Source organism: Arctopsyche grandis, chromosome 2 (genome assembly GCF_051622035.1).
Source record: "Arctopsyche grandis isolate Sample6627 chromosome 2, ASM5162203v2, whole genome shotgun sequence".
Taxonomy (NCBI): Eukaryota; Metazoa; Arthropoda; class Insecta; order Trichoptera; family Hydropsychidae; genus Arctopsyche; species Arctopsyche grandis.
Window position 1 is genome coordinate 32,325,661 of NC_135356.1, and position 11,745 is coordinate 32,337,405.

The 11,745-nt window shown below is 37.0% G+C and overlaps 1 long non-coding RNA gene across 2 annotated transcripts; it reads left to right on the forward strand.

The window, feature by feature from the left end:
• The first annotated feature begins 3,230 nt into the window (after positions 1 to 3,230).
• LOC143922651 (uncharacterized) lies at positions 3,231 to 10,065 on the forward strand. Of its 2 annotated transcripts, XR_013261610.1 has the most exons (8): positions 3,238 to 3,427; positions 6,012 to 6,113; positions 6,199 to 6,251; positions 6,346 to 6,468; positions 6,563 to 6,685; positions 6,780 to 6,902; positions 6,997 to 7,119; positions 7,212 to 10,065. It is a non-coding gene; the product is annotated as an uncharacterized LOC143922651 (long non-coding RNA). The 2 variants fall into 2 exon arrangements; XR_013261609.1 differs by lacking the exons at positions 6,012 to 6,113; positions 6,199 to 6,251 and having other exon boundaries at positions 3,231 to 3,427.
• The last annotated feature ends 1,680 nt before the right edge of the window (positions 10,066 to 11,745 follow it).

An 11,745-nucleotide genomic window follows, 5' to 3' on the forward strand; every position in this document is an offset into this window, starting at 1 on the left:
GGAGAGGGCGGCAAACAGTTTCGCGACGAATCGCAAAGCAACGCAATGCAAGGGGACGTCGAGCCGCCATTTTGGTGCTGATGGAACGACTATTAACTCGGATCGTGATTCTAGTATTGATCATCATGATTAGAGGTAGGACCGGAAGCGTGCCGTTCATTTTTTTGGACTCTTAATTTCTAAATAGACCCAAAATGCCCTGATTCCTGGAAAAAGCTGACACTATCACTGATACACGGATCGCGTGATAATATTGATAGCGAGACGGCCCAACGTGAACATTCGTCCAAAGAGGCTGCGAAACACGCAAATGACACGGAAAGGCCGCACCGCACGGCTCAATCGAAAAAGACGAGACGCGATTCCAAGGTCGGTTCATACATATGTTCATACATGTTCATACAGGCAAGCCGACGAATGCAACAGTGTTCCCGAGCTCGCAAGATTCGCATTAGGCTCGATATTTTTCTTGTGCTGCACAAACCATAGTACATATATGGTCATTACCATTACGTATATGGTCGTACTTAAAACGAAGTGACCGCGCGACAGAAAATGGCACGCGCGTCCACGGCCTTGGCCATCGTTTGCGCAAAGAACGAAAGCGCGTCGATATTGCCGAACGAAACGGCTACCGATGCGGGAAAGCCGGAAAAATGAAGAATGGCGTCGCGGAATCGGAATCGGCCTGCAATGAATGGCGCAACCAACTGATTGAAAGGGCTAATTAGCTACAATAAGAACGTACCTGTGGGCGAGTGGGGCAGCTCAGCGTCGTATATTCACCGCTACTGACCGTGCCGTGCGATTTCCAACCGAATTTGGTGTTCGGCCACCTCACAGACTACATGTCGTCTCTCTTGCACCTTACATATTACGCGATACAACCATATACATAACGAAAGCATTTAAATTGCAATTACCGCTTGAGTTAGTACGTTTAGATAAAAAAAAATTCGGGTGTGACCAACCCATGACTTTATCTATATATTTGAGGACATATAAGAAGGTTACAAAACAAAATTCGATATTGAACTGATGACTATGATAGCGATACAAATTGAGCGCAAATGTATGGAAACTTCCACAAAACTACTTCCGGTTGTCAGATTTTGTTCAAATTTTTTTTATTACTAAAAATCACTATCAGTATTATACTCATTAAATATCAAGAAAATAAAAATAATTTTACAGGTCAAAATAAAATAATGAAATATTGTTTTAAAAGAAAAAAAAATACTGATTCCGGTCTACAAATTCTGACCAAAACCCTACCAGCTCAAAGTTAGTACATAAAGGATAGAAATATAAATTTTCAGCTTAATACGTTCAGGGGTGTGGACAGAGTAGTGGGCACAACATTTTTCACCTTTCTACGAGGAAAAAAATCCCACTTACGGTTTATAAAATTTAATAATTTTTTTTTTATTTTCATCACATTGAATTTTCTTTGTGACGAACACACATGTTTAACACTTTGCACTCTTAATGGAATTTCTCTTCACCACTAGTCTACTCTGGGATGGAATTTTTTTTTTTTTTTTTTTTTTTAATTTTAGTTGTTCATATTATTAATTTATGTCGAATATCAAATTGGTGACTTCGTTTTATCCAAAAATAGGCAATTTTTTTTTTAGATAAAAACTAAATATTATGCTCAGTTATTTTGGGACTATCTGTTTGTCTCTAATTGTAACCATAATAACATGATGTTTATTTGGGATTACATTTTTCGAATATAGTCACTAAATTCAATTATTTCAAACCAACATAATTACCAAATCGAACTAAATTATGAGTTTTACATTTCTTGTATTATTTATGACAGTAGTTTTGTATAATAAATGAGTTTTATTACTAGAAACTTTTAAAATATGCCTGTAGAAATATTTTTATACCTACCCTATAGTTCGTTAGCCAGTTTGGGTCCAAGGATGCAGAGCCATTGTCTGTTTACTCATTGTATTTTAATGCGTACCCACCCTCATAAAGTGTCTATTGGTTAGTTTTTTAACTGTTAGTTAAAATCACATTTTCTATTCGTTACTTACTTGTAGAAGACATCGAAAAAAAAAGTGGAGTCGAAAAAAATAGTGGAAGAAAATTCGAACGAAAAAAAAATCGAAGTCTGATTCGGTTAGTGGTTTGGGAGATAATTGAATTCAAAAACTTAAAAAAAAGAGGACACCTATAAGGGGAGGTACCATTCCTGGTCAACATAAAAATTTTATGATAAAATTTTACGTCGTGTCGATAAGAATTTCAGTAACCGATACTAAGTTTCAGTTCGATAAGACTAACGTTGTTAAAATATCCCCAAAATACACACACACACACACACACACACACACACACACACACACACTTCTTCTAGATCATGAAAACGTGATCAGTGATCGATTCTCAGTTCGAATCAATCAAAATCTCGAATTCGAATTTTCGAATGATCACAAAACTGCGTCTATTGTTACTACGTACATAAATAAAGTAAAAATATATTGAGATAGAAAACCAATCCTTATAAACGTGGTGAAATAAAAAAAAATTGCCAAATAAATGAAAAATAGGACGGAAAAAAAAATCCGTAAAAAAAATATATTTACGACTTTTAAAATTCGCTAGACAATTAATTTGAAGTATTTTAAAGCAATGAAATATAACAATTAATAGGAAAAATATCTGACTATTGATTGAATATTTGAGTTTTATGACCGCAAAAGCCAAAAAACTGTAAAAATCGCGGATTTTTTTAAACGCTCATATCTCGTAAACGGTGGGTGACCACCAACAAAAATCTCAATGGGGTGGGTGTATGTCCCTTTCGCTTCTTCAGTTGTATGAAGTGTCTTCGTACGGAGTTTTGCGCTGTACATAATCAGTAAATTCAAATAGACCGTAGTGCTTATTTTGAATGAAACATAACACCGATTATTTTATTTGATTGCGATGTGTTGATTGTGCACAGCAAATATCTACATACATATATAATATGATACGTACAGGACAGGTATTTTTGCGTGTTCGTACACGTAAAAGGCCATTTGAGACATATGTACATGCATATGTACGTAGGTATGTACCAACGGCTAGGCATGTTTCGTGTACGGGCATGTCGATTAGTGGGGTTGGCGTGTGCGTCGAAATTAGCTGCGTCGTTCGCATATTCGACCAATCGCTATCGCCGTGGGTGAACCCCCACTCCCAGCCATTACATCGGAAACGCTGCTCGCAGTCGGCAGAAGTGGTGCGCCCATCGCGGTGAGTGCACGTCGCTGGGCTCTCAGCTCTGAGTTCGTGCCAATGCGGACCGCAATGTTCGCCGCCATTTTCCGGCAGAAGTGCAGCGGCCATCGCGGCGGTGCGCGTCGCTGAGCTCTGAGCTGCCGCTACCCGCCCCCCCCCCACCACCACCCCCAACCCCCCGCAGGTACGCTATTATTGTAGCTTTATTGTTGCCCTTTCGATCGTTGGTCGCGTTTGCCGTGGGGTGGGGTTGATTGCTTTCGTCGATCGATTGCACAAGTGCTCGTCGATTGATTGCACATTTGCCACCAAACAATCAGAGCCACCGCGACCTTGGAATCGCGTCTCGTCATCCCCCTCGACTGTGGCGTCGTTTCCTTTCCGTGTCGTTTGCGCGCTTCGACGAATGCCTCGAAATATACTATATATAAAAACGGACTGTCGCTAAATATATTTGTATATTTGTATGTATATTTGTATGTATATTTGTATGTATATTTGTATATATGTGACGGACGATCAACCGTCAACCAGTATGGGGAACAAAAATTTTTTTTTTTCATTTTTTTCATTTTTTTCATTTTTTTCATTTTTTTCATTTTTTCAGTTTTTCATATTTTTCATATTTTTCATATTTTTCAGTTTTTTCATATTTTTCAGGTTTTTTCAGTTTTTTTAATTTTTTTCATAATTTTCATTTTTTTCATAATTTTCATTTTTTTCATTTTTTCAGTTTTTTCATTTTTTTCATTTTTTCAGTTTTTTCATTTTTTTCATTTTTTCATTTTTTTCATTTTTTCAGTTTTTTCATTTTTTTCATTTTTTTCAGTTTTTTAATTTTTTTCAATTTTTCAGTTTTTTAATTTTTTTAATTTTTTCAGTTTTTTCATTTTTTTCATTTTTTCAGTTTTTTCATTTTTTTCATTTTTTTCATTTTTTCAGTTTTTTCATTTTTTTCATTGCCGGGGGCGCTGGCGGCGCCGAAGGCGTCAGCGGCGCTGGGGGCGAAGCCCCCGGGGTGCCGAAGGCATCGGGGCGCTGGGGGCGCCGGTGGCGTCGGCGGCGCTGGGGGCGAAGCCCCCGGGATGCCGAAGGCATCGGGGACGCTGGGGGCGAAGCCCCCGGGGTGCCGAAGGCATCGGGGGGGCTGGGGGCGCCGGAGGCGTCGGCGGCGCTGGGATCGGATGGTCTTTTCCGCTTATTTTGAAGCCTGCCTCTGTCATTGTTTTGCGGAATAATGTAGTGTTTTCTCTCAACTTTTGACACAATCCAGGCGAACTTTCAAATACCTTTAATTTAAAATGGTTGAATATATAGTATGTATAATTTAGTGATTGTGATCTCAATTACTTTCTCTTTTATGGAAAAAACTAAAATATTTTTTGTACTTTGATTGCACTTCCAACCACAGAGGGGGGAAGAGAGTTCGAAAACAAATATGGCCTGGACACTTGTCTCAACAGATCAATCAGTGGTTTTGTTCCAGTAGTATAACCTCCCATTGCCCCACCTAGTGCTTTTCCTAATGTAGAATTTATAATATCAATTTTTCCCATTACATTCATGTATTCTTCGGTTCCTCTGCAATCAAAATAAATTATGTAAGTGTTTATAGTACCTAATATTTACATATACCATAGTGGTCAATGAAACAATGAAAGTATTGATATTAAATAACATGAAAATATTGATATTTCCACCTTGAAAATATCAATATTTTCATGTTTTAAGATATATAGGTACATACATATGTATGTATGTATATTTTTGTTTATTTTTGTAACTTTCAATTCGTGCATCAATTTCTTTCCGAAACCAGTCGATTCAATATCTTTAACTTTATTTTTATTCGAGTTTCAATTCCTTTTCGAAACCACCCGTTGAAATCAACGGGCCCAACACTAGTAATATATATAAAAACGGACTGTCGCTAAATATATATATTTGTATATTGGACGATCAACCGTCAACCAGTATGGGGAACAAAAATTTTTTTTTTCATTTTTTTCAGTTTTTTCAGCTTTTTTCATATTTCTCATTTTTTCAGCTTTTTTCATATTTTTCAGTTTTTTTCATATTTCTCATTTTTTTCATATTTTTCATTTTTCTCATTTTTTTCATTTTTTTCCCGCTTTTTTCATATTTTTCCCGCTTTTTTCATATTTTTCATTTTTTTCATATTTTTCATTTTTTTCAGTTTTTTTCATATTTATCATATTTTTGTGCTACGGGCGCCAGAGGCGTCCGGAGCACTGGGGGCGAAGGCCTCGGGGGCGCCGGGGGCAAAGGCCCCGGGGTGCCGAAAGCAACGGGGGCGCTGGGGGCAAAGGCGTCGAGACGTCGGCGATGCACAAAACATAATTCGTAATTCGTATTCACTTCGTAATTTGTCAATCGTAACTTCTAATTCGTGCATCAATTTCTTTCCGAAACCAGTCGATTCAATATCTTTAACTTTATTTTTATTCGAGTTTCAATTCCTTTTTGAAACCACCCGTTGAAATCAACGGGCCCAACACTAGTATAAAAATAATTACTGTATTGAAATTGTCGGTCATATCTACATAATTTCATAAATGCTCTCTGATAATTTCATAAATGCGAATAAATTTATTCGAAATTTATTCGTCAAAAAATCAATTTTATTTTAAATTTTGCCATAGTTTATAGCATAGGATATATTTTTAGATTTTTTTCTCTTCAAAAAGTTGTATAAAAAAGCTGGTCACCCTAGTCAAAAATTATAGTTTTTTGCTGACACCCAACAGAGTCCCGAAAGAACGCGGTCATTTCCTGAAAATGAAGCTGTACTTCCAGCCGATCCAGAACTGCTGATACAAGTTGCTGAGGTTGTGTCCAAATATCATCAGGTATTTTCGAAAATCCAGAGATTGATAAACTTTCCTATGTGTTTTAGTTTGGCTTTTTATTTGTACTCATTTAATTGACTTCTAGCCGATCCTGAACTGCTGATAAAATTTCCCGAAGTTGTATCCAAATATCACCAGGTATCTTCGAAAGTCCAAATATTGTTAAACTTAATTGTGTGTTTTAGTTTGACTTTGGCTTTGTACTCATTTGAAACGTACGTTTCTATTTCAGATAGTTGCTGATAACAAACGGAGTCTCGAAAGAACGCGGTCATTTCCTGAAAATGAAGCTGTACTTCCAGCCGATCCAGAACTGCCGATACAATTTGCTGAAGTTGTGTCCAAATATCATCAGGTATTTTCGAAAATCCAGAGATTGATTAACTTTCCTATGTGTTTTAGTTTGACTTTTTATTTGTACTCATTTGAGTTAATTTTTTATCTTTCAGATCGTTGCTGATAACAAACGGAGACTGGAAAAAATGCAGTCTTTGCCTGAAAATGAAGCTGTACTGCTAGCCGATCCTGAACTGCTGATAAAATTTCCTGAAGTTGTATCCAAATATCACCAGGTATCTTCGAAAGTCCAAATATTGTTAAACTTAACTGTGTGTTTTAGTTTGACTTTGGCTTTGTACTCATTTGAAACGTACGTTTCTATTTCAGATAGTTGCTGATAACAAACGGAGTCACGAAAGAACGCGGTCATTTCCTGAAAATGAAGCTGTACTTCCAGCCGATCCAGAACTGCCGATACAATTTGCTGAAGTTGTGTCCAAATATCATCAGGTATTTTCGAAAATCCAGAGATTGATTAACTTTCCTATGTGTTTTAGTTTGACTTTTTATTTGTACTCATTTGAGTTAATTTTTTATCTTTCAGATCGTTGCTGATAACAAACGGAGACTGGAAAAAATGCAGTCTTTGCCTGAAAATTAAGCTGTACTGCTAGCCGATCCTGAACTGCTGATAAAATTTCCCGAAGTTGTATCCAAATATCACCAGGTATTTTCGAAAGTCCAAATATTGTTAAACTTAATTGTGTGTTTTAGTTTGACTTTGGCTTTGTACTCATTTGATTGACGTTTCTATTTCAGATCGTTTCTGATACCAGAAGGAGACCGGAAAAAAGGCGGTCTTTTCCTGAAAATTAACCTGTACTGCCAGCCGATCCAGAACTGCCGATGCATTCTCGCTCGTGATGAGGTTTGTACCATCGCTGTATGTACGTCAAAAACGACACACGTCCATCATTGTCATCGTTTCATCGTATTCTCCAGTGAATTCGCTGCATTTTTCTTTTATAATTTAGAATTTGGTATCTGCGAGGTGCCGCACCTATGTACTCACAAGCGTGATTGATGTATTTTTATTAAATTCACTGTAGTCATATGTATCTCATTTTAAACATTTGGCATCTGCGAGGCGCCGCACCCATTCACGTGTGGTCTATTTTATTTCCAAAGTTTTTGTGCAATTAATTTGTACAATGAAATGTACAGTTACCTGCATATTAGTAAATCGATTCGTATGTCGTGAGACGCCAATACGACCAATTATATTACTATTACTTTATATAAATCTACTGTGTGAATCCACATAGTGGGAACAGCTCATTATAAAAGTAATATTGAAACGAGTCATTGGGTCTTTGGTACTTTTAATGTACTACATATCTTAATATGGTTGTCACCTTTCATTCGCGCTTGAAACCAGATACTTTTTCACCTAGATTGCTCGTCAAATATTGCATCATTTCGAAACTGCCATTGTCAGCGATTTTGGAAAATGTTACTTTGCAAGACGAAAAATTTCTGCAAATTGTGGCATTCGAAATACTTTTTCTATCCTCTCGACAGTATCTTATCGCGCATTGTCTTTTTTAAGGAATTTTTGACTCCAGTCTAGAGTTTGAGTACCAGTCTAGAGACCATCCATACTACGTGGTTGTGGGTATATCCATTACAAAGAGGAGTGTCTAAACACACATCAGCTAATTGTCCTCGTCACACATGTTCTTTTTTCGCTACTACATTGGAAAATATGATTCGTCCTCCTGGACGTCCTAATTGTTGGGCTACCAATTTTAATATTTGCTTCACCGGCAGCAGGAAATTTTAAAAGCCACAGACACACAACTACGGAATATTTTTCAAAATGTTCTCCCACATACTCGGCGTTATTGGCTCTATCTTATAAAGCTGATTAAACTTACAAGAAACTATGGCATCATTTGGCAATGAGTATTGTTGTCGAGTAGCTATTACGATACTTTGAGGAGCCTCTTCACCGGTTGCTATTTACATAGGTCTGAAGCTTTTCCAACCCATGCCTCACATGTAGAGGTAGGATAGTCACAGTGCTATCCATTGTTCGGCAAACCTTTAACAATGCATTTACAACCTTTGAACAATACACGGCCCCCTCAGGCTCCGGTGACTACTCATATGGTTCTCTGACAGTTCTTTAGAAAGAAGTATCGTCCTGGCTATAGACATAGAATAACTATATGTTATTCTATATGTATGGTCCTGGCACTTTCTACGATGGTTCGGTAGTCCTGGCACTTGTAGGAAAGCTCTCCTTTCTAAATGTTTTGCCCTATGGGTATTAAAAGTACGTCGCTATTTTTGCTAGCCTCTGGTTTGTAGGGAGTAGCATTTAAATCCCAAAGTGATGGAGTTGCGGTGGCCACCTTTATTACTTTAATTACTTTTTATTTGTTCTCTATCGACACCAGTCTTCCATCTTTTTTGTGATAATAATGTATCATTAATAGTCTAGGTAAATTTTTTTGCCGCCACATTTTCATGTCTAATCGAATCGACGGCACGATGGACGACCTTCAAATCACTAACGTATCTTTTTCCAATAAATTTAGAACGAGAACGCGTTGAATCATTCATCGAGAGATGTCAATCGTGTCCATGTACCTAATTAGTACATAATTTTATTTTTTTTTATCTTAAAAAAATTTCTCACGTCTAAAAGCTGTTATATGTTACATAGATTGCAGTTTACCGAACATGGGGACGGTATATAATCGGCTTCAACTAATCTTCTCGCAATACTCGGTTCAAATACAATTGACGGCTCGATGTAACAATCGTCATAAACGTCGCATCATCTATGCAAATTCTATTACTGCACACAGATAGACGATCTACATCATCGTTAATATTTTGGTCGGAAAGTCTGATGTTGCGTGTTTCAACACGAAAGTCTTTTTGACGTATCATTCTAAAACCGCCGTTTTAAAATTCGCTGAAATTTTCATGTTGCATACCGCTAGGTATGGAAAACTTCTTTAAATTGCACACAAGAGTTTTAGTATATTATATTTTTTGCATACGCGATATTATAATAGTTGGACTAAGGACGCCTGCAAAATCAGTTTGTTGGTGATTTTGTGTAATTAGTTCTTTTTTACAACTTATCCGACTGCAAATAGCGGTGGCTTGTGCCAATTATTGAATGTTCAGCTTTGAATCTGTGCAAAAAAGTTTGCTCACTTTTGGAATGTAAATCATTACGATTGATCGCATGTTTGACTAGACAAAAAATCACACTGTCTTCTGATTCCAATTTGTCAGAATAAGAATTGAATTTCAATATCTAGATATTCTGATTAAAAACATTCAAATCAGAATATCATTCACATGAGGAATAAATTGTCCTGTAGATATCAGGCGCTATCATTCTGTAGATAATCTATTGGCCATTTCCACTTTGAATTTGTTGTTGAATAAGCAATCCTTTTCACCGGGACTGTAGTTTTCTTCGTCCCCAACTTCGGAATTGTCACTTATGGGGAATTCGCTTATGTGTTGCTCATGGTGAGGCTCAAAGTCGGCAACCAGGCTTGTGCTGGTCGAATGCGTACCTTTCGACGGATATCCTTTTACTGGATTTTTACTCGACGATTGATACTTTGTCGTTAAATATATCCTCAAAAAAAAAAAAAAATCTCATTAGATATGAGCAATATAAGAAAAGCAAATATTTATTTTGGTTAAATCATTTGCTATAGTATTTGTTTTTATTATTTGTATATATGACTAAAAAAATTCACCATAGCCCATACAATAATATGTTGTTTACATATGTATGTAAAAAAATCTATTGTTTTAAAATCATTTTGAGGGCTTTAATTTAAAATCATTAGAGGGCGTTATTGAGACGTGTCCTTTGATTTGCCCCTCTTCGTTCCTCTTCTGCCAAATGAGATATGTTAGCTCGTCCGAGATATGTTATATATGTATGTAGATACCGCATATCTATTTTGAATCTCCCCAGCACATTACACAAGCAGTGTGACTAGTGACTACACATACCTTTTTGAGGCTACGAAACACGCTTGGCATCACACTAATCCTTATTATTTCCAGTCTTTAATGGCTCAGACTATGAATACTGAACCGTCTTGAGTGGCTGCGGCGAACGATTGATTGTTTTCGCAAGGAGCCATGCCGATGACGGGTCCTGCGCCACGATTAAACATCGATTTCGATCTAAACACATATATTTCTTGATAATTTTATGTTTATTATAATGTATATCTCAGTGGCAATATTATAATAAAAAACAGCTTACCTATTAACTAAGCTTATTCCTTCAAATTTTGCCAAATCCCAAAGGCGAACTGTGTCATCGTTCGAACTGCGAACTGTGCCATGTACTCATGTATCTAGGTACATACATATGTATGTATATGTAGGCTCAATTTCCAACTTGGACCAACAGGAGTTCTAGCAGAGCCAAACCAGGCTTGCTGATCACCATGAACTTTAATTGCCAAACCGAAATCCGCTAATTTTACAGCAGCTAACTTGCTTTGCTCGCTAGCAAAAAATTCTCAGGTTTCAGATGTACGAACCGTCGGAATTGTTTTCTTTTTTTAAGTGAATGCAAATGGAATATTCGCTTTCAAACTTGATGTACATTTGGTTGTGCTTTCAAAATGTTCCCACATGAGCTTCTCGTTTGGTATTTGCATTGGATTTTACAGATAACATTGCCGACGGTTTGTCTTTTGTAGCGAATACCGTAGGCGGATTAGGTTTGGAGTTCATAGAACTTACACTTATGTGTGTAAAAACTAGCAAATATTTTACAAATATATACGAAGAGTACACATGTATGTAGGTAAATATGTATGTATATGTAGGCTCAATTACCAACTTGGACTATCTTTATCTCCAGCATCGGTAATACCGGCTCTGGCTTTTATTTGATTGTATAAACGATGTTGCTCCTCATCCCAAAACGGAGGATAGCCGACAATTATAAAATATACAAAATTACTCCGCAAGCCCAAATATCTTCTGGCTTTCCGAACAGTTCATTCTTAAGAACCTCTCGCGATAGATAGTCAGGAGTTCTAGCAGAGCCAAACAAGGCTTGCTGATCACCCTGAACTTCAATTGCCAAACCGAAATCCGCTAATTTTACAGCAGCTCCCTTGATTTGCTCGCTAGCAGTAAATTCTCAGTTTTTAAATGTTCGAACCGTCGGAATTGATTTCTTTTTAAGTGAATGCAAATGGAATATTCGCTTTCAAACTTGATGTTCATTTGGTTGGGCTTTCAAAATGTTCCCACATGAGCTTCTCGTTTGGTATTTGCATTGGAA